The following is a 24,227-nucleotide window of genomic DNA, read 5'->3' on the forward strand; positions in this document are numbered from 1 at the left end:
GCTATTTAAAAATGGTCAATCATGCTGATAACTTTCCTAATATTGAACCAGGCCTACATTCCTGGTAAAATCCCACCTCTTCATAGTGCATGGTCTCTGTGATATATTGCAATAATCTTCCTGCTAGTTTTTTATTTTAAAATTTTACGTTAATATTCATTGAAAATTGGTCTATTATTTTCTTTCTATTTTTGCTCTTCCAGGTTTAGGTATCAAAACCATATTTGTGTCATAAAAGGAATTTGGTAGAACTCCTTGTTTACCTTTTTTTTTTGGATAGTTTATATAACATTGGAATTAATTGTTCCTTAAATGTTTGGCAACATTCACTTGTAAATCTATCTGGTCCTGGAAATTTTTTCTCAGGGAGCTAACTGATTTCTTGTTCAATTTCTTATTCTGAAGTGGAGTTATTTAAGTATTTTGTTTATTCTTCTGTTAATCTGGGCAGTTTATTTTTTAGGTAAATATTCATCCATTTCACTTATATTGTTAGTTTTACTGGCATATAATTGGGCAGAACAATACCTAATAATTGCTTTAATTCCAGTTTCATTCACGCTGCATTTACCTTTTAAATTTTTTTATACTAATAACATGTTTTTCTTTTTTTCAATCAAATCAACCAATGGTTTATCTGTTTAACCGGCAATTAGTTTTATATATTAGATCAATGGTATTTTTATTTTCAATTTTATGAATTTCTCCTTTGATTTTCAGAATTTACATTTCAGTGTTTATTTCGGGATTTTTAACTTGTTCTTTTCTACTCTTTTAAGTTGTGTGTACAATTCATGGATCTACTATTTCTCTCTTTTATTGATTTATGTATTTAGAGATATAATGTTTCCCCTAAGTACTACTTTGGTTGCATCTCATACATTTTGGTTTGCTGTCTCATTGTTGTTATTCCTTATAATGAAAATTATTTATTGTTTCTTTGATTTGTTCTTTGACCGATTCATTCTTTAGGATTAGATGATTTAGTTTCCAATTAATTTTTAATCTGTTTCTCCATAGCTTTCTGTTGAATGATGTTTACTGAATGATCTGAAAAAGGATACATTTTATAATACTGCTTATTCTGCATTTGGTTTTGAGTTTTTTATGACCTAATACACAGTCATTTTTTTAGGGTGCCACGTACAGCTGAGAAAAAGGTGTACTTCCTTCTATTCTCAATTCAATTTTCTTCAGAAGTCTCTTAATTCTAGCTTTTCTAAAATTCCATTCCTCTTCTTAACTTCTTTATTTGATTAATCTGGTTTTGATATGGGAAAGCTCAAGTCCCCCACTAGTATAGTTTTACCGTCAATTTCCTCCTGTATATCATTTAACTTTCTTCTTAAAAATTTGGATGCCATGTCATTTGTTATATCTGTTTAGTATTGATATTACTTCACTTTCTATAATACCTTTTAGCAAAATGTATCTCATTTATTCAGACATAATTTTTGCTTTTGCTTTGTCTGAGATCATGATTGCTATACCTGCTTTTTTTTTTACTTCAGGTGAAGCAAAATACATTCTTCTACAGCCCCTTATTTTTGCTGTAAGTGTGTTTTTTTGTGAACACCATATTGTCAGATTTTACTTTTTAATCCATTCTGCTATCTACTTTCCTTTTATGAGTGAGTCTTGTACCCTCTTTCTGAGTTAGAATCCTTCTAACTGTCCTAATAATAATAATGTTCTTAGAAGTTACACATATCATCTTTCCATGTAGTATGATACACTGTTTAATCTTATTTGGTCCTTATGATTTCTCTTTCATGTTTATCTTTTATGGTACTACTGAGTCTTATATTTGAAAATCAAATTTTCTATTTAATTCTTAGCTTTTCATTAGTAATTCTTGAAAATCCTCTATTTCATTAAATTTCCATTTTTTGCCCTTGAACGATTTTACTGTTTTTATGGTACGTTATTCTGGGTTGTAATCTCACCTCTTTTGCCTTCAAGAGCTTTACATTCCAAACTCTTCACTCCTGTAATGTGCCAACTGCTAAATCTTCTGTGACCATTTCCTACAACACAGCTATATTCCAACAAAATTACATCTTATCTGAGAGTCTGTGAGAGTCCCCCCCCCTTCCTGTATTCTTTCTATTCTTGGCTACATACGTTTTATTTACACAAAAAAAAATTAATTTAAAATAATCAAAATTATCCTTTTTATACTTCAACAATGCTCTCACCTTTTAATATAGTTTAAGCTATGATACTGCCAAATCTACTTCTTTTACATCTTTTTTCCCTAGTTTTTTTGAAGTTCCTGACCTTTTGTCTTTCCAAATGAAATTTGTTATTATTTTTTCTAACTCAGTAAAACAATTTTTGGTAATTTAATTATGATGAAATTGAATAAATAGATTAGTTAGGTAAAGTTGTCATTTTCAAAATTATATTGGCTTTACCTACCAATGAATGATAAATACTATTTCACTTATTTAGATCTCACTTTATTTGTATAAAAAGTAGTTTATCTTTATGTTCATATAGTTTCTGTGTCTGTTTTGGCAGGGATACCCTCAGGTATTTTATGCTGTATAGGTATTTTAAATAGTCTAAAACAATATTGAATAATATTGCTTACACAGTATAGTTTCTGTATTTTTCACTTTTAATTAAATGTATTTTAATTTGCTATCCCTGCTTTTTATTTTACTCCTGCCCTTTATTTTATCTTTGTATGTATCTCATTTTTATAATTTTTCCTGAAGGCAAGATATTGTTGAATTCAAATTTTTAATCTGCTATCATTTCCATTTTATGGGTAAATTCACCCCATTCACATTCTAAGCCACCATTAAATGTTTTGTATTTTCCTTCTTCCTATTTTTCCTCACTACCTTTCTTACCTTATTTACTTTATCCCTCCTCACTCCTCTGTTTCACTTCTACCCACTTCCTTGCCCTCCTATTCCTTAACCTACCCACCCCTCTAAGAGTCCCTCCATAATCTTCTCCCTCACCCCCTCCTAAATCTTAATCTCCATGCCCTTCCATATTCTCTCCTCTTATCCTGTTCCCTCACCCTCTTATTCCTTTATAAATTTAGAAGAGTTTTATACCCTTCCAAAGTTATATGTTGTTCTGTCTTTAACCCAGATCTGATGTGAATAGGGTTCCAGCACTACCACTCCCCCGTCTGATTCCTCTGTATCAGGTCTTCCTCTCCTACCTCATTTGTATGAAATAATTACTCTTTTTACATGTACCTACACAATTTTGCTTTTTAGGATCACATCACACTCAGCTCTCCTCAGTCTTTCTTTCAAAATACCCAATTACTAAGGACAATCTTAATAAGCATATGGTTTACATGTCCACATATAAAGATAAATAATTTGTCTTTGAGTCTTTGTAATTGGTCTCTGATGTTTATCATATATTTCTTCTGGATCTAATATGTCAAGTTTTCTATTGAGTTCTGGGTTTTTTTGCAATAAATCCTGAAGTCTTGCAGATTTTTTTTGTTGTTGTTGATTAGTTGTTTTCAATTGTTTCTGACTTTTTGTGATCCCTTTTGGGGTTTTCTTGGCAAAGATAATGGAGCATTTTTCCATTTCCTTCTCCAGCTCTTTTTACAGATGAGGAAAGAGAGGCAAAAATAGTTAAGTGGTTATTCCATGGTCCTACAGATAGTTAAATATCTGAGGCCAGACTTGAGCTCAGGAAGATGAGTCTTCTTTACTCCATGTCCAGAAGTTTATCCATTGCACTGTCTAGCTGCCCCTAAACAGAATGTTGTTGTTCATTCATATTTGACTCTTTGTGACCTCATTTTGTGTTTTCTTGGCAAAGATACTAGAGCAGTTTGCCATTTCCTTCTCTTGCTTATTTTATAGATGAAGATACTGAAGCAAACAGGGTTAAGTCATTTGCCCAGAATCCCAAAACTGGTAAGTGTCTGAAGTTAGATTTGAACACAGATCCTCCTGACTCCAGGCCCAACACTTTATCCACAGCACTACTTATTTCCATCCTCCTTTTTTGATTTTTAAAATTTTAATAGTATTTTATTTTTCCCCAGTTATTTATCAAGAAAATTTTAGCATTTATTTTTACAAGATTTTGAGTTCCACATTTTTCTCCCTCCTTTCCTGCCCTCCCCTCTTCAGGAAATGGTAACAGTTTGATATACATTTTACATATGCTATCATGGTAAAAAAAATATTTCCATGTTAGAGTTGTAAAATATGAAACAGAGAAAAAGGGGGAAAAACAGGAGGAAGAATGAAAGAAGTTGGAAAATTATGCTTCAGTATACATTCAGAGTCCATCAGTTCTTTGTTTGGATATGGATAGTATTTTCCTTCATCATGCCTTTGTACTTGGCTTGGATGATTGTGTTTTTGGAAAGAGCTGAGTCATTCGTAGTAGATCATCTCACAATGTTTTCTTGGTTCTGCTCTTTTCACTTTGCATCAGTCATAAAGTCTTTCCAGAGTTTTCTGAAATCTTCCTGTTCATCATTTCTTATTGAACAACAGTATTCCATATATTCATGTACCACAGTTTGTTCATCCATTTCCCAATTGATGGGCATCCCCTCATTTCTACTACTTGGCCACCATGAAAACTGCTGTTATAAATGTTTTTGCACATGTAGGTCCTTTTCCATTTTTTATGATCTCTTTGGGATACAGACCTAGTAGTGCTATTGCTGGATTACAGGGAATTCACAGTTCTGTAGTCCTTTGGGTATAGTTCCAAATTACTGTCCAGAATGGATGGACAGTTCACAACTTTATCAACAATACATCAGTATTCCAATTTTTCCACATTCTCTACAACATTTATCATTTTCCTTTTTGTCATTTTAGATAATGTGATAAGTGTGAGGTGGTATCTCAGTTGTTTTAATTTGCATTTCTCTAATCAAAACGATTTGGAACTCATCTTCATATGCCTGTGGATGGCTCTGATTTCTTCATCTGATAATTACCTGTTTATGTCCTTTGACTATGTATAAATTAGGGAATGGCTTGTATTCTTATAAATTTGACTTAGTTTTCCATATATTTGAGAAATGAAGCCTTTATCAGAGACACTTGCTGCAAAGATTGTTTCCTAGCTTTCTGATTTCCATCTAATCTTGGCTGCAATGCTTTTGTTAGTGCGAAAACTTTTTAATATATTCAAAATTATCTATTTTACATTTTGTAGTGCTCTCTATCTCTTGTTTTGTCATGAAATTTTCTCCTCCCCATAGATCTGACAAGTAGAATGTTCTTTGCCTTTCTAATTTGCTTATGGTATCACCCTTTATGTCTAAATCATGCACCCATTTTGACCTTATCTTTGTATACATTGTGGGATATTGATCTGTACCTAGTTTGTATCCTGTTGTTTTCCAATTTTCCCAAAAGTTTTGTCATATAGTGAGTTCATATTCTAAAAGCTTAGGTCTTTGGAGTTAGCAAACACCAGGTTAATTTGGTCATTGACTACTGTGTCTTGTGTACCTATTCTGTTTCATTGATCCACCACTCTATTTCTTAGCAAGTACCAGACGGTTCTGTTGATTACAGCTTTATATATCTATATCTACACAGATACAAACACACACACACACACACACACACACACACATATACATATATATAGTTTGAAATCTGGTATTAAAAGAACACCTTCTTTTGTATATTTTTTTCATTAATTCTCTTGATATTTTTGGCCATTTGTTCTTCCAAACAAATTTTGTTATTTTTTCTAGCTCTATGAAATAATTTTGGTAGTTTGATTGTTATGGCAGTGAATAATTAAATTAGTGTAGGCAGAAATGTCATTTTTATTATATTAACTCAGTGTACCCATGAGCAAGTGATATTTTTTCTGCTTAGATATGATTTTATATGAAAAGTGTTTTATAATTGTGTTTGCATAGTTCCTGGGTTTGTCTTGGTAGTAGAGTCTTAAGTATTTTATATTGTTTACAGTTATTTCAAATTAAATTTCTCTTTTTATCTCTGCTGCTGGGCTTTATGAATCTAAGAGAAGATTGTTGTCATTTCTCTGCCTGTAGAGACATGTCAGCCAACTCAATCTCAGTAGTTCCTAACCCAACTCTACCTTCCTGTGGGGAAGCCATTTTGGAAATCTGGCCATAATTTTCACTAACTGTTGCCCAGATTACTTTGACAAATTAGATGAGTTGCCAAAGTATTAATTATTTAGCATTTAGAGCCCTCAAATAGAAATATCTGAAGCATGCTCTTTCCTACTCTTATTTTTTTTTCCTTTCAGTAGTTGAATTTTATTGTGCCAGGAGAGAAGAACCTGGAACTTCTGTTGCTTCCTTGGTCTTTTGCCAGCAACATGTCCATAGATTGTAGTGAACTGTAATAAAAGAAGGAAGAGAGGACACACCACGAAGGGACTAAGACTTAGTTCCCTGTATATGCACTGAGGTCACATCATATATGAACATGTACATACACAAGGAAATATATGTTTATAAAACTATTGAAGGTAATATAATAGTCATGGCTATTATTTAATATTTAGACTCTTATCCACACCTTAGTACCATCAATTATCTAGTCCATCCTATACAAAGACAGCAGTATCACAGGATATTTAAATAATATAAACTGATAATTTTATTTTTATATGTATAAAAATATTTCATTTTTTAAAATTTAAATAAATACTTTTAGTTTTCAACATTGACTTCTACAAGACTTTGATTTCCAAATTTTCTCCCTATCTCACCCCTCTACCCACCCACGAAGGCATGCACTTTGAATACCCATTCCCCTAATCTACCCTCCCTTCTATCACCTCCCTTTCTCTTTTCCCCTTCCCCTTCTATTTTTCTGTAGGACACTATAGATTTCTGTACTCCATTTCCTGTATATCTTATTTCCCAGTTGCACATGAAAACAATTTTTAACATTTGTTTTTGAATCTTTGGGTTCAAAATTCTCTCCCTTCCTCCCTTCCTACCCACCCTCTTTGAGAAGGCAAGCAACTTGATACAGGTTATACATGTGTAGTCATGCAAAACACTTCCATAGTAGTCATGTTGTGAAAAACTAAATATATTTCTTCATTCTATCCCAACCCCCATTTATTCTATTCTCTCTTTTCACCCTGACCCTCCTCAGAAGTGTTTGCTTCTGATTACCACCTCCCCAATCTGCCCTCCCTTCTATCATACTCCCCAATTTCTTATCCCCTTCCCCTTCTATTTTCCTGTAGGGTAAGATAGATTTCCATACCCAATTGAGTGTGCCTATTATTCCCTCCTTAAGACAAATCTGAAGAGAATAAAATTCACTCATTCCCTCTCACCTTCCCACACTTCCCCTCCACTGTAAATGCATTTTCTTTTCTGTTTTATGTGAGGTAATTTACCCCATTCTACCTCTTCCTTTCACCTTCTCCCAGTATAATCCTTTCTCACCCCTAAAAAAGATATCACCCCCTTCATCTTCAACTCACCCTGTTCCATCTATCTATCTATCTATCTATCTATCTATCTATCTATCTATCTATCTATCTATCCATCTATCTATCTGTCTATCTACATATAATTTCTCCCTCCAACTACTCTAATAATAACGAAGTTTTCATGAATTACAAATATCATCTTTCCATGTAGAAATGTAAACAGTTCGATTTTATTAAGACCTTTATGATTTCTCTTTCCCATTTACCTTTTCATACTTCTCTTGAGTCTTCTATTTGAAAGTCAAATTTTCTATTCAGCTCTGGTCTTTTCATAAATAATTCTTGAAAGCCCTCTATTTCGCTGAATGTCCAATTTTTTCCCCTAAATGATTATACTCAGTTTTACTGGGTAGGTGTTGCCCTCATGAGTATTATTTTCCAAGCCCTCAGGTCCCTTAACGTAGAAGCTGCTAAATCTTGTGTTATCCTGATTGTGTTTCCACCATACTTGAATTGTTTCTTTGTGGCTGCTTGTAATATTTTTCTTTGAACTGGGAACTACAGAATTTGGCTATTATATTCCTAGGAGTTTTCCTTTGGGAATCTCTTTCAGGAGGTGATCAGGGAATTCTTTCCATTTCTATTTTGCTTTCTGGTTCTAGACTATCAGGGCAGTTTTTCATGATAATTCTTGAAAAAGTATATCTGGGGGGGCAGAGCCAAGATGGCAGAGTGAAAGCAGTGACTTGCTTGAGCTTTCCCCCAAACCCCTCCAAATACTCATAAAAATGGCTCTAAACAAATTCTGAAGCAGCAGAACCCACAAAAAGACAGAGTGAAACAAATTTCCAGCCCAAGACAACCTGGATGATTGATCAGAAAGGTGTATCGTGCTGGTGGGAGCGCAGCGCAGCATGTCATGGGCATGCAGGCTGCAGCAAACCTGGAGCAGGCCTCAGAGGACTGAATTTCAGGCAGCTGTGTTTCGCAGACTCCTCAATCCACAAATGCCAAAGACAACTTAGAAGGTCAGTGGGAAAAGTCTGTTTCTGTAGGTGCTCAGAGAGGAAGGCGGGGTTTCAGTTCCATTCCCCAAGAGCCTGCGGGGGGGGGGCAGCTGCTTCCAGAGCTTCTGGCCCACAGACTGAGGGGGAGCCCAGTGGTTGATCAGAGTGGGACTGCAGGGATGTCTTTGCCAGTGCTGAGGCAGGAATCTCTTGCTTTGCCCGTGTGTGCATCTGGGTCACAGTTCTGGGCAGTGGTGCTGGGATGAGGAAGAGTTCTGGCATGGTGGAGCTTGTAATGGCTGTAGAGAGGAACCCCTTCTCACAGTTACAGGACAGAAAGGAATACTTGTGGTCACAGGCCAGGAAAGGAGTAAACACCTCGCCCCTTATCATACCACCTTGGAAGAACTGAAAATTTACAGGTCCCTACAAGTATCTCTGAAAACAGCTATACAAACCCCTGAAGCTTGGGACAGTACACTCTCCACATTGGAAGCAGACTCTTACCTTAACAAAGAGTTTAAAACTCAAGTAATTGGCTGGGATCATGAGCAAGCAGTGCAAAAAGAGTCAGACTATATTATCTTACTTTGGTGAAAAAGAACATCAAAATATACAACCAGAAGAAGACAACAAAATCAAAGCTCCTACATCCAAAGCCTCCAAGAAAAATATGAATCAGTCCCAGGCCTTGGAAGAGCTCAAAAGGGATTTTGAGAAGCAAGTAAGGGAAGTAGAGGAAAAACTGGGAAGAGAAATGAGAGTGATGCAAGAAAATCATGAAAAACAAGTCAACAGCTTGCTAAAGGAGACCCAAAAAAATACTGAAGAAAATAACACCTTAAAAAACAGCCTAACCCAAATGGCAAAAGAGGTCCAAAAAGCCAATGAGGAGAAAAATGCCCTAAAAAGAAAAATTGGCCAAATGGAAAAGGAAGTCCAAAAGATTACTGAAGAAAATACTTCCTTAAAAATTAGAATAGAGCAATTGGAAGCTAGTGACTTTATGAGAAATCAAGACACTGTAAAACAAATCCAAAAGAATGAAAAATTAGAAAACAATGTGAAATATCTCATTGGAAAAACAACTGACCTGGAAAATAGATCCAGGAGAGAGAATTTAAAAATTATTGGACTATCTGAAAGCCATGATCAAAAAAAGAGCCTAGACATCATCTTTCAAGAAATTATCAAGGAAAACTGCCCTGATATTTTAGAACCAGAGGGCAAAATAGAAATTGAAAGAATCCACAGATCTCCTCCTGAAAGAGATCCCCAAAGGAAAACTCCTAGGAATATTGTAGCCAAATTCCAGAGTTCCCAGGTCAAGGAGAAAATATTACAAGCTGCCAGAAGGAAACAATTCAAGTACTGTGGAAACACAATCAGGATAACACAAGATTTAGCAGCTTCTACATTAAAGGACCCCAGGGCATGGAATATAATATTCCGGAGGGCAAAGGAGATAGGATTACAACCAAGAATCACCTACCCAGCAAAACTGAGTATAATCCTTCAGGGGAAAAAATGGTCATTCAGTGAAATAGAGGACTTTCAAACATTCCTGATGAAAAGACCAGAGCTATATAGAAAATTTGACTTTCAAATACAGGACTCCAGTGGAACATGAAGAGGTAAACAGGAAAGAGAAATCATAAGAGACTTATTAAGATTGAACTGTTTACATTCCTGCATGGAAAGATGATATTTGTAACTCATGAGAACTTTGTCAGTATTAGGGTAGTTGAAGGAAAAAAATTGTATATATGTATAGATAGATAGATAGAGGGCACAGGGTGAGTTGAAGATTAAGGGGTCATATCTGGAGAATAAAATTAAGGGATGAGAGAGGATGATACTTGGAGAAGAAAGGGAGAGGTAGAATGGGTAAATTATCTCACAAAAAAAACAGAAAAGAAAAGTCTCTCACAGTGGAGGGGAAACAGGGGAAGGTGAGAGGGAATGAGGGAATCTTATTCTCATAGGATTTGGCTTAAGGAGAGAATAACATACACATTCAATTGGGTATGGAAATCTGTCTTACCCTACAGGAAAATAGGGGGAGAAGGGGACAAGAGAGCATGGGGATGATAGAGAGGAAGGCAGACTGGGAAAGGGGGTAATCAGAAGCAAATCCTTGTGAGGAGGGATAGGGTCAAAAGAAAGAATAGAATAAATGGGAGGGCAGGATAGGATTAAGGGAAATAGAGTTAGTTTTTCACAACATGTCTACTATGGAATGTTTTGCATAACTGCACAGTACAACGTATATTGAGTTGCTTGCCTTTTCAATGAGGGTGGGTGGGGAGGGAGGAAGGGAGAAAATTTGGAACTCAAAGTTTTAAAAACACATGTTTTAAAAGAAAATGTTTTCACATGCAACTGGGAAATAAGAAATACAGGAAATGGGGTCACAGAAGTCTATCCTGCTCTACAGGAAAATAGAAGGGGAAGGGGATAAGAGAAGTGAGGGGGGAGAGATACAAGAGAAGGCAGAATAGGGGAAGGGGTATTCAGAATGCATGCCATCTTGGGGTGGGGGGAGGGGTGAGAAATTTGGAACTCAAAAACTTGTGTAAGTGAATGTTGAAAACTATAAATAAATTTTTTTTAAAAAAATAAAAAAATTTAAAAAAATAAAAAACAAACTAAAAAAAAGAAAAAGGATCTAAGCACTTTCTTTGATCAGGGCTTTCTGGTAGTCCAATAATTTTTAAATTATCTTTCCTGGATCCATTTGCCAGGTCAGTTGTTTTTCCAGTGAGATATTTCCATTGTCTTCTATTTTTTCATTGTTTTGGTTTTGTTTTACAACGTCTTAATTCCTCATTGAGTCATTAGCTTCCATTTGCTCTATTCTAATTTTTAAGGATGTATTTTCTTTAGTGACCTTTTGTACTTCCTTTTCCATTTGGCCAATTCTGCTTTTGAAGGCATTCTTCTCCTAATTGGCTTTTTGGATCTCTTTTGCCATTTGAGTTAGGTTATTTTTTTAAGGTATTATTTTCTTCACCATTTACTTTGGGTTTCCTTTAGCAAGCTGTTGACTTGTTTTTCAGTATTTTCTTGTATTACTCTTATTTCTCTTCCCAGTTTTTCCTCTACTTATCTGACTTGCATATTAAAATTCTTTTTCAGCTCTTCCATGGCCTGGTACTCATTCATATTTTTCTTGAATGCCTTGGGTGTAGGAGCTTTGACTTTGTTTTATTCTTCTGGTTTTATATTTTGATCTTCTTTGCCACTAAAGAAAAATTCTATGGTCTCACTTTTTTTTTTGAGCTGTTTCTCATGTTCTCAGCTAATTATTTGACTTTTAAACTCTTTGTTAAAGTACAGGTCTGCTTTCAGTGTGGAGAATGTGCTGTCCCAAGTTTTGGAGGTATTGTGCAGCTGTTTTCAGAGATACTTCTAGAGACCTGTAAAATTTTAGTTCTTCCAATATGGTATGATCAAAGGCAAGGTGTGTACTACTTTCCTGTCCTGTGCTCTGGTCTATGATTGGCCACAAGGATTCTTTTCTGCCTTTGATCGGTGAGGAAGATTCTCTCTTTACCACTGCCATATGAACCACCTTGCCAATGCTCCTCCTCACCCCAGGACAGCCATGCAGAACTGCAACCCAGATCTAAGCACGAGCAAATCAAGAGAATTCTGCCACAGTGCCAGCAAAGAAATCCCTGCAATCCCTCTCTGATCAGCTGCTTTATCTCCCCTCCCTCTGTGGCCTGAGGTCTGCAACAAGCTTCTGCCCTGGGGCTGCTCCAGGACTGGGGCTGCACCTATCTTCCCTCTCACCCAGGTCTTATAGACCTTTCCTATTGACCTTCTAAGTTTTCTTTGGCATTTCTGGATTGAGAAGTCTGGAAACTGCCACAGCTGCCCATGATTCAGTACCCTGAGGCCTGTTCCATGTTCACTGCGGCCTGGTCTTTGCCTGTGTGACTCATGCTGGACTGCACTCCTCTCCCAGCCTGGCGCAATGGACCATCAATAGACCATAGAACATCAACCATCCAGGTTGTCTTAGGCTGGAAATGTATTTCACTCTGTCTTTTTCTGAATTCTGCTGCTCTACAAGTTGCTTAGAGGAATTATTTACAGGTAACTCACTGCTTTTCCTCTGCTATATTGGTTCTGCCCTCTATATTGACAATTTTTACTTATTTATCTATTGCTTTTTTGCTTTTGTGGGAGGCGATCAGGGTTAAGTGACTTGCACAGGGTCACACAGCTAGTAAGTGTTAAGTGTCTGAGGATGGATTTGATCTCAGGCCCTCCTGACTCCAAGGACAGAGCTCTCTTCACTGCTCCACGTAGCTGCCCCATAAATTGACAATTTTAACCTGGAAATATTGAGCTTGGATTCAGATCCATTACACCTATATTAATATCCTGTATCTGCTATTTAGTATCTCTGTGTCCTTGTTTAAATCTCTTAATCCCTGTCATCCACACTTGACATATATAAAATGAAAGAATTGGACTTAATGATATGTAAGGTTTCTCTCAATTTTAAACCCTATGATTCTAAACCATGTATTTGATTTCTGTGTTTTTTCCTCTACATTTATCTTTTCATTAATTCATCATTATCATTACAGCCACAATGCTTATTGAACTAAGATCATGGATTTAATACTTGAGAAGACTTTAGGGACCATCTATTTGTCAGATTTTATACATTAGGAAACTTAGCCTCAGAGGAACTATATACCTTTCCCAAGAGGGAAAACAGTAGGTGTTAGAGTTTGGATTTGAATCTTGGTTTTCCTCAGTTGGAAGTCTTCTTCACTTTGCTGTATCAAATAGTGTATACATATTTCACCGCACAATCATCGCACCCTGGGTGTGTTATTGTTGTTGTTGTTGTTTTTTAGTCCAAAACTTGGTGTATAACCTTTCATTATGTAATCATCACATGGTATAGTTCTGTTTGTCATGCTGCTTAAAAGGTAAACAGAGCAGCAATGTCTTTGCCAGTGGCATATGGATACGCATTTATCCTTTGCACGTTATGAACCATGAACCTAGAATCCTCAGTTCAGGCTCATTGTCAGTATATTTCCAAAAGCCAACTGGAAGGGTTTATTTAGAGTGCTGCAGTACTAATGGTATTGTCACTCAACCCAATGAAGGTAGGTGCAAGGGGAGCTGGTAGTCAGGCATAGCTGCCATGAGTAAGTCACATGATATAATAAGACTTGCATCTTCCAGATTTTAACACATATTCACGAATATTTCATACATCCTAATCTTGCACCTCAAAAAGTTTAGTAATAAGTGATTTTTAAGTAATAAAAGCATAATTTTTAAAGTTTGAGATAATGGTCACACCCCACTTTCTGACAAAAAAATACTGCCATGAAATCTTCAACTATTATGCAGTGAAATACAGTAGATCCTATGTGTCCATGATTAAGTCAGCTTAATGTCTTTCAAGCTTATAGAGAAAAAGATGTTAAGTATCTAATACAGGGTGTCTTACCACTGGCCTCCAGTGCCTGTGTACCCCCTAGTCTATATATCTTTCCAGTTAGCCTCAATGTCTCTGTTCTGATTAACAGGAAGCCTATGTTTAATGTTCTTGATTCTTTTAAAAGCATTTAATAATGAATTGAAGAGTTTGCTGGTACACATAATTTTATAGGGACTATAACATTTAGCTTTCTAATGCAATGATGTTAGATGGAAAAAGAAATTCCCAAGAAAATGATGGTATTTTTCATGTTGATATTATTCAGTCTCCTCTTTAGCAATCTAGCTTTCCAGCTACCAGAGAACTTAATTTTATCTTCATTTTTTGTGATTCCATTAGCACTATTATGTCATTTAAAAGCTACGATAAGTACAATTTGTGCAGGTAGTCTAAGGTTCAGATACATGCAGAATAGTACCAGCTTTCTTAAAAGCAAGGTGTTGACTTACATATAATTAGATTTACATGTACTTATATAGGAATATCAGAAAAATGAATTTTATTTAATAAGTTTTTCTTAAATTAGGTTTTATAAATTATGTTTTCACATTAGTTACAGAAAATTCTTAGCTCTTCTCCATTAGTTGAAAATGTAACTTTGATTTGTCAGCCCAAAAAATTATTTCCATTCATTTGCCATATGTGTGTGTGTGTGTGTTACATACACACATACACACACACACACACACACACACACCTATACATACATGTTCATTCAGTGAAATAGAGGACCTTCAAGCATTCCTGATGAAAAGAGCAGAGCTGAATAGAAAATTTGACTTTCAAATACAGTATTCAAGTGGAATATGAAGAGGTAAACAGGAAAGAGAAATCATAAAAGACTTATTCTGTTTGAACTGTTTACATTCCTGCATGGAAAGATGATATTTATAACTCATGAGACCTTTGTCAGTATTAGTGTAGTTGGAGGGAAAAAAAATATACATATGTATATATAGATATCAAGGGGTCTTATCTGGAGAATAAAATTAAGGGATGAGGGAGGATTATACTCAGAGAAGAAGAAAGGGAGAGGTAGAATGGGGTAAATTATCTCACAACAAAAAAAACAACAGAAAAGAAAAGTCTCTCACAGTGGAGGGGAAACAGGGGAAGGTGAGAGGGAATGAGGGAATCTTATTCTCATAGGATTTGGCTTAAGGAGAGAATAACATACACATTCAATTGGGTATGGAAATCTGTCTTACCCTACAGGAAAATAGGGGGAGAAGGGGACAAGAGAGCATGGGGATGATAGAGAGGAAGGCAGATTGGGAAAGGGCGTAATCAGAAGCAAATACTTGTGAGGAGGGACAGGGTCAAAAGAAAGAATAGAATAAATGGGAGGGGAGGATAGGATTAAGGGAAATACACTTAGTTTTTCACAACATGTCTACTATGGAATGTTTTGCGTAAGTGTACAGGTACAACGTATATTGAGTTGCTTGCCTTTTCAATGAGGGTGGGTGGGGAGGTAGGAAGAGAGGAAATCTGAAACCTAAAGTTTTAAAAACATACGTTTAAAAAGAATGTTTTAACATGCTACTGGGAAATAAGAAATACAGGAAATGGGGTACAGAAGTCTATCCTGCCCTATAGGAAATTAGAAGGGGAAGTGGATAAGAGAATTGGGGGGGAGAGATAAAAGATAGGACAGACTAGGGGAAGGGATATTCAGAATGCATGCCACGTTGGGGTGGGGGCAGTGGGAAGATGGGGTGAAAATTTGGAACTCAAAAACTTGTGGAAGTGTACCAAAAAAAAAAACATTTAAAAAAATAAATAAAAGAAAAATGACCATTTAAAGAAAAAAACGCTGAGGAGCAACCTCTGTACCATCCACCAGTCCAACAAGATAAAGCACCTCCCGCCCACCCTCACATTTAAGTTGCTTAAGAGCCTGTCCCTGAACCACAGCAAACTGTCTGTTTTGCCAGAGATACTGTGCAAGTTGAGAAGGCTAGAGACCTTAACAACAACCATGTGACACAGCTGCCAGCTATATTTAGGAAATTGTCTGCCCTCAAGTCCCCGAGTGTCTCTAGGAACCAGAATCAAGCAGCATCATCTCAGCTCTGTGGCCTGCAACTCTCGGCAGTAGCCGATCTCTCCAAGAACCAAATTCAAAGTATACTCGACACAGTAGGAGAATTACAGGCTATTGAGCCACACCTCAAGCAGAACCCTATTTCTCAGATCTCACCACAGATGTCTCTCTGTCCAGCTCATGGAATAGAACTGCCTAGACCAGCATGCTTTGATGAAGCATCCTCAGCAATCTCCAGATTGCTTAGCTTGCTGTATAAGGCAATCTTTTTGAGATAAAGAAAGTCCATGAACTAGAAGGCTATGAAAAGTATAGGGAGAGGTTCACAGACACCACGAAACTTGAATAATGTTCCCCAGGACTGAGGAACCTCAGAAGAAACACATTTTGGCCCTAAGTCGGGAAGTTTGGCTGAATAGAAGACTCATGTCATTTCCAAGGAGATCTGCAGAGAGGAAATGATTGAAGGAGGAAAGAATACCTGAGTACCAAATGATACCTCCCAAAAGCAGATTACGTTGCATCTAACTTTCTCTCCCCTTTCAGTACTTGCTATAAATAAAGCAAAAGGGAAGGAGAAGGGGAGGAGGAGAGAGAGCATAGGAGAGAAGAAGAAAAGGCCAATTCCTCAGGCTGAGGGATGATGAAGGCCGATATTTTCACAACTGTTGCCTGTTTGGCTTTAAGAAATAAGTTGGTAGCTGCTAAAGGGGATTGTGCCTGGTAACTGCCCTGAGGTTGTATCACTAGAATAGCTCCACACCACAGCTTGAAAGCCCACATTTAACTCTGGTGTGTGAGCTGCCTTAACAACAACTACAGATCCACCTCTGCATTTAACACTTTTTGAATTTTTGTGGAACACGAAGTATTTCATGAGAGGCTGCTATGATCAATCACAGCATTCAGTGCTTTGTTTATTCCAACACATCAGTAGAGTTGAAAGTTAAAACTCTGCCGCTTTGAAAAAAAGTGCTTGTTCTGCTTGGAACTCAATTTAAAGTGTGCATTGCTGATTTAAAAAAACAAAAAACCACTTAGGAGAGCCCCAAGCAGCAGCAAATTCATTACTATTATTTTAGGCGTCTTACTGGTGAAGGTACTTGCATGCAAAATATGTAAAACAAAATAATTCTAATATCTAAGATTTCCTATAGCTTCTTTAGAAATGTCTAATTTCCTATCATGGTTACCCCTTTTTTATTATAATTTTTTAAATCAAATTACCTATCCAAAACTATTGCTACAACAGATTTTCAGAACATCCCATTATGTATATTAAGTATGCTCTCTGCATAAGATGGAAAAAGGATATGAAAAATAAATAGCTTTTTAAAAGAAAACATGGGAAAATGTATTTATCATATCTAAATAATAAATAGGTAAATAATCTAGTCAACACCCCTTCTTCCCATAGCTATGCCAGCTTGGATCAGGAGTAGAAATTTTGATTACCCAAAGTCTCAGGGAAAATCAAATGTGTTAACAATAACAGCTAAACCAAGTATATGAAACCTATTTCTGTCACACCCAAAAGAATTTAAACTCTTTGAGGGCATGAAGTGTCTAGATTTTATTTTTGAATCCCCATTTCCTAGGACAGTTACTGTTACATTGGGGAATTAATAAATGCTTTCTGAGCAAATATACATTTAATTCTGTGTCCCTATGGAATCAGATTCCTTCACTTCCAGAGTTTACCCCAGTAATTCCCTGATGAACTAGTTAACATAGAAAAAATACAAAGTTTCATTTAATTTTTAATAATAGAAAGTGAAATGTTATTTACCATTATAGTAGTAGAAAATTAATTCCCTCCCATTGGAAATGTTTAAGTAAAGACTGGATGATTATTTGTGAGGGATTTTATGGATGTAAGTCATGATGTACAGTGAAGATAAGATTATAGGTCTTCTGAAATTTCTTCCATCTATGAAATTTTTTAATGGGTATTGACAGAGTAAGGAAGTATAAGAGATCCTGCCCTTTTTATCCCATCACGAAATGATATCTCCTTTCCATTGTCCTTTTATGAAACAATTAAATAGAAAGTGATTCTATCTATTGCTGTTTTTTTTATTGTTCTGTTAATGTCTTTCTTCAAATAGTCTAACTCCAATTCTATCATGTGTCTTCCTTACGTAATAAGTCTGTGACCTCTTCCAGGTTAAGAATGGCTATGTTTTTCTTTTCCACATTTTGAGTATAGGTATGCACATGTAGAGGAGTTCAGAAAAACCCAATGAAATTCAGTTTCAGAAAGATTATTAAGCACTTAATATGTACCCATTATTGCACTAGATTGTGAAGAGAAAAACAAAAGTGAAACATTTTCTGCCTTTAAAACTTTACATTCTACTTAGGATAAAGTAGGTATACAGGAAATCATTCAATGTTGGCAGAGATATGAACCCTTGGCTGCTGGAAGTACAAAAGATACTTTTCGGTGTTGGCTCCTCAACTATTGAATTCAATACTTCTAAGTCAACTATATGAACTCACTTATTCTTATTGACAGGAACCCTTGAATAGAGTTTCCTGAACATCGAGTTTTATCCACCAGCACTCTGCCTTGAGAGTCTTAGAAGAAGAGAGTTTTTCTGTTTGTCCTCATGTACAGAAAGGTAAACACCATACTGGTTTAGGATGCAGTATCTGATTTGCTGTTCATATGAGATAAAGGCTATGCTGATTGTACTCCATAATGAAGAACTGTGGAAAAATAAGGGATGGTGTGTTCCTGTACTTTTTCTTTTTTCCTCTCACAGCCTTGAGGTAGATATTTTACAGTATGTTGGCCAAGGTATTTCCACTTTTTAGTACTTAAAGTTGAATTATAGGAAGACTAAGACTATATCAATAAATCATAGCATTCCCTGGCTCCCAGGACAGGAAAGGATGCCTCCAAAGCACTTTAGAGAAGGAGATCTTCACTGAAATGATAATGTGAATTACTGTTTTTTTCCCAGAGGATCTCATCACTTATGTACCAATCTAATGGTGGTTTTCTGTTGTATGCTACCTATTTGGATTACTCTTACTAAGTACCCCCCATATCTGGGCAGAATTTTTCACATAAATATACTCTAGGATAATGTTTTAAAATTTCAAAAGCCTGAATCCTCTCCAGCAGGTAGCAGACCCCTCCCTCTCTTACAAAAGCCTTTTTTCAAAAATTGTTTTCTGTTATAAAAAAGAGTAGCTGAGAATATCTGGGAGTGATTCAGCAACTTATAATGTCTAGTTCTTTTTATGTCGTTTTATGAAATATCATCATTCCATTTTGCTCTTTCTTCTATTCACCACAGCTATATCCCCAAACTTCTACATGTTCTCCTTAACATTCTCCATTTCTATTTGTGTAATAGCCAATTAGCACCTGTTTCTCCTGGAATAGATGTTTGTGATTCCTGCCAGCTTTGGAAACTAAGCATCTTTACTGGGTTTTCCAAGGTAGTGCCAAGAAGGAGTCTTTCACAGATGAGTTCTCTGTCAATTGAAATATAGCCAAAAAAATTGTAGCTTGTTAATTTTGTACATGTCTTTTTTTTAAATTATGAATATAAATACAATTGTATTTAGAAAACATCCTGGAAAACATTACTAAGCTTCTTCATTGGAGGATATTTGGGATAGTCCCTAAACTCTACCCAAGTTATCATTTCCAGCCTTACCTCTACCACTAATCCTATACTCATAGCCTTTTGGTGGCCATACACTTCACTATCCTTAGATAGCATACACCATAAATTTACATGCCTCTTTATATATATAAGGACCTCTTAGAATCTCTTACTATAAAATACATTTTCCAATTTACATTACAATTTATTGTATGTATATATTCTCCCATATCTTTGTTTACATAATTTCCCTGTCCATTATAACGATAATCAACATTACTGTGGTGCTTTTACCAACTTTTCCAGGTTATTTTCTTTTACTGTTTTCCAGTAGAAAATAAAAGAATTATACTCTAATTTTTTGAAGATAGTAAAGAGACTCTGTGAGGGAAATGAGTTGCTGCTTATTGCTTGTACATACAGGCCAAAGCCAGGTTTCCTGACACCAAGTCTTAACTCCCTACCTTTCTAGGTTCTATTTAAGTTCTGCCATTATATAAGTAGACACAACACCCAGTAGACCAAAATCAGCAGATATTAGTGTTATTTTGGGAACAGTGATTGATTTGCCTATTTTAATTTGTTTTTTTATGAGGAAGCCAGTGACACTTTGGCTATACTATGGGTACTCTGGTCATCCTAGGCCACAAAGATTTCTTCAATAATCATTTATTGAACATTGCTTATGTACATGGTCTACTGAGCTGTGATCTTTTTCTGTCCTCTGCTGAACTCTAAGATAATAGTTGAATTTATATGTTTCAAATTCCACCACACTTTGCAAACATCATCAGAACTGAGCCTCACACCAGTATTGATAGGTAGTTATGATTGGTAACTATACCATAATGTATCACAGGTATTATTATCCTGTATGTAAAGTACATTTGTTTTCTTTTTAGATAATAGTTCCCAGGATCCATGGCCATAAAAAATTTCTGCTGTGACTATGCAGTGAGATATAGTGATGGGATGACGTAAACATTTTAGTTGAGTTGTAAAGAGAACACTGTTCATGCTCTATGCTAAGTCACCATGATATTGCTAAAGTTAATGTAAATTTGTGAGGCTATTGTTGGCAAATTCCCTTCTTCGTGTGCTCTATAAATCAAGTGAGTAGTGGTCGGTAAGTGGGAAATGTGCTAGGTGGAATGCTGTGCCCCCATCAAGGCTTAGGAGAATTTGTGGAATGTGTGTGCTTCTCTTGATTGGCCCCCATCTAAATTTAGGGGATACTGTAGGAGTTGGATCTCCTACTATATTCTTGCCCGCCCTTGAAAGAAGAGTAAATAGAGGATCCAACAGGAGTTTTTGATCCCATTATTAGGACCCCTTGAGATGAATAAATAACCCCTCATTATGTCTCTGTTCCTGTCCTTCTGGCTGCCCAGATCAAGAATGCACCTGCTAGAAGCTGTAGCCCAAAACCTTCTGTGTTATATATCCCCATATAATAAATTTTTTTGTTTTTTAAATATAAATTTATTTATTTTTAATTTTCAACATTCATTTCCACAAGCTTTTGAGTTCCAAATTTTCACCCCATCTCACCCCTCCCTCCACCCCAAGATGGCATGCATTCTGAATATCCCTTCCCGTAGTCTGTTTTCTCTTCTATCTCTCCCTCCTTCTCTTATCCACTTCCCCTTCTCTTTTTCTGTAGGGGAGGATAGACTTCTGTACCCCATCTCCTATATTTCTTATTTCCCAGTAGCATGTGAAGATATATATTTTTGTAAAATGTTTTTAAAACTTTAGGTTTCAAATTTTCTCTCTTCCTCCCCACCTACCCTTATTGAAAAGGCAAACAGCTCAACATAGGTTATACACATGCAGTTATGCAAAACACTTCCATAGTAGACATGTTGTGAAAAACTAAGTGTATTTCCCTTAATCCTATCCTGCCCTCCCATTTATTCTATTCTTTCTTTTGACCCTGTCCCTCCTCACAAGTATTTGCTTCTGATTATCCCTTTCCCAATCTACCCTCCTCTCTATGCCTTGCTCTTTTGTCCCCTTCTCCCACTATTTTCCCGTAGGGTAAGACAGATTTCCATACCCAATTGAATGTGTATGTTATTCTCTCCTTAAGCCAAATCCTATGAGAATAAGATTCCTCATTCCCTCTCACCTTCCCCTTTCCCCTCCACTGTAAGAGACTTTTTTCTGTTTTTTTTTGTGAGATAATTTACCCCATTCTACCTCTCCTTTCTTCTCCGAGTATCATCCTCTCTCATCCCTTAATTTTATTCTCCAGAAATGACACCTTAATCTTCAACTCATCCTGTTCCCTCTATCTATCTATATATACATACATAAAATTTTTTTCCTTCAAGTACCCTAATACTGACAAAGGTCTCATGAGTTATAAATATCATCTTTCCATGCAGGAATGTAAACAGTTCAATCTTAATAAGTCTCTTATGATTTCTCTTTCCTGTTTACCTCTTCATGTTCCACTGGAGTCCTGTATTTGAAAGTCAAATTTTCTATTCAGCTCTGGTCTTTTCATCAGGAATGCTTGAAAGTCCTCTATTTCACTGAATGACCATTTTTTCCCCTGAAGGATTATACTCAGTTTTGCTGGGTAGGTGATTCTTGGTTGTAATCCTATCTCCTTTGCCCTCCAGAATATTATATTCCATGCCCTGTGGTCCTTTAATGTAGAAGCTGCTAAATCTTGTGTTATCCTGATTGTGTTTCCACAGTACTTGAATTGTTTCCTTCTGGCAGCTTGTAATATTTTCTCCTTGACCTGGGAACTCTGGAATTTGGCTACAATATTCCTAGGAGTTTTCCTTTGGGGATCTCTTTCAGGAGGAGATCTGTGGATTCTTTCAATTTCTATTTTGCCCTCTGGTTCTAAATATCAGGGCAGTTTTCCTTGATAATTTCTTGAAAGATGATGTCTAGGCTCTTTTTTTGGTCATGGATTTCAGATAGTCCAATAATTTTTAAATTCTCTCTCCTGGATCTATTTTCCAGGTCAGTTGTTTTTCCAATGAGATATTTCACATTGTTTTCTAATTTTTCATTCTTTTGGATTTGTTTTACAGTGTCTTGATTTCTCATAAAGTCACTAGCTTCCAATTGCTCTATTCTAATTTTTAAGGAAGTATTTTCTTCAGTAATCTTTTGGACTTCCTTTTCCATTTGGCCAATTTTTCTTTTTAGGGCATTTTTCTCCTCATTGGCTTTTTGGACCTCTTTTGCCATTTGGGTTAGGCTATTTTTAAGGTGTTATTTTCTTCAGTATTTTTTTGGGTCTCCTTTAGCAAGCTGTTGACTTGTTTTTCATGATTTTCTTGCATCACTCATTTCTTTTCCCAGTTTTTCCTCTACTTCCCTTACTTCTCAATATCTCTTTTGAGCTCTTCCAAGGCCTGACACTGATTCATATTTTTCTTGGAAGCTTTGGATGTAGGAGCTTTGACTTTATTGTCTTCTGGTTGTATATTTTGATGTTCTTTTTCACCAAAGTAAGATAATATAGTCTGACTCTTTTTGCCTGCTTGCTCATGATCCAGCCAATTACTTGTGTTTTAAACTCTTTGTTAAGGGAAGAGTCTGCTTCCAACGTGGAGAGTGTACTGTCCCAAGCTTCAGGGGTTTGTATAGCTGTTTTCAGAGATACTTGTAGGGACCTGTAAATTTTCAGTTCTTCCAAGGTGGTATGACAAGGGGAGAGGTGTTTCCTCCTTTCCTGGCATGTGACCACAGGTACTCCTTTCTGTCCTGTAACTATGAAGAGGGTCTCCTCTCTACAGCCACTACAAGCTCCTCCACACCAGATCTCCTCCTCACCCCAGCTGCCCAGAACTGTGACCCCGATCCAAACACGGGCAAAGCAAGAGATTCCTGCCTCAGCACTGGCAAAGAGATCCCTGCAATCCCTCTCTGATCACCCACTGGATTCCCCCTCAGTCTGTGGGCTGGAAGCTCGGGAAGCAGCTGCCCCCCCCAAGGGCCATGCTCTTGGGGAATGGAGCTGAAACCCTGCCTTTCTCTCTGAGCACAGCTGAAACAGAGTTTTCCCATTGACCTTGTAAGTTGTCTTTGGCATCTCTTCATTTAGGAGTCTGGAAACCTCCACAGCTGCCCGAGATTCAGTCCTCTGAGGCCAGCTCTAGGTTTGCTGCTGCCTGCATTTTGTTTCACTCTGTCTTTTTGTGGGTTCTGGTGCTTCAGAATTTGTTTAGAGCCATTTTTTATGAGTATTTGGAGGGGTTTGGGGGACAGCTCAAGCAAGTCACTGCTTTCACTCCACCATCTTGGCTCCGCCCACTCCTATAATAAATTATCAGACTGAGACTTGGTTAGGTTATCACTCTTGTAATAAGTATGGGAGGCAAAATTCTAGTGCAGATCTTATCTAATTCAGAATCCAATCCTTTTCATGCTATATGCTACAGTAGGCACTGTCTCACACCTAAAGCACATGTTGTTTTATTGACTTTCTCTTGGTATGCATTGCTTTTTGGTTGTATATATTTGTATTGCTGTATACATTGCTGTATGTATGTGTATATATATTACATTTCTTATTTTCCCAACTTTATTGTGAAGTCTTTAGAACAGGGACCTGTAGCTTCAGATTTAAAAAATCTAACTCCTGTTAAACTTTTGTAAATAGTAGGATGTCTGTAAATGTGTGGATTGATTGTTGAATC

At 36.4% G+C, this 24,227-nt stretch overlaps 1 protein-coding gene and 1 pseudogene across 1 annotated transcript in view; both read left to right on the forward strand.

Annotated features, from left to right (window-relative positions):
* LOC144455705 (follistatin-related protein 4-like) overlaps positions 1-24,227 on the forward strand; it is a 256,581-nt gene that overhangs the window by 153,611 nt on the left and 78,743 nt on the right. The gene's annotated exons all lie outside the window — the stretch shown is intronic.
* LOC110211651 (leucine-rich repeat-containing protein 57 pseudogene) lies at positions 13,520-16,283 on the forward strand (annotated as a pseudogene).

This window comes from Phascolarctos cinereus, unplaced genomic scaffold, assembly GCF_003287225.1.
Source record: "Phascolarctos cinereus isolate Bilbo 61053 unplaced genomic scaffold, phaCin_HiC Scaffold_2;HRSCAF=192, whole genome shotgun sequence".
Classification (NCBI taxonomy): domain Eukaryota; kingdom Metazoa; phylum Chordata; class Mammalia; order Diprotodontia; family Phascolarctidae; genus Phascolarctos; species Phascolarctos cinereus.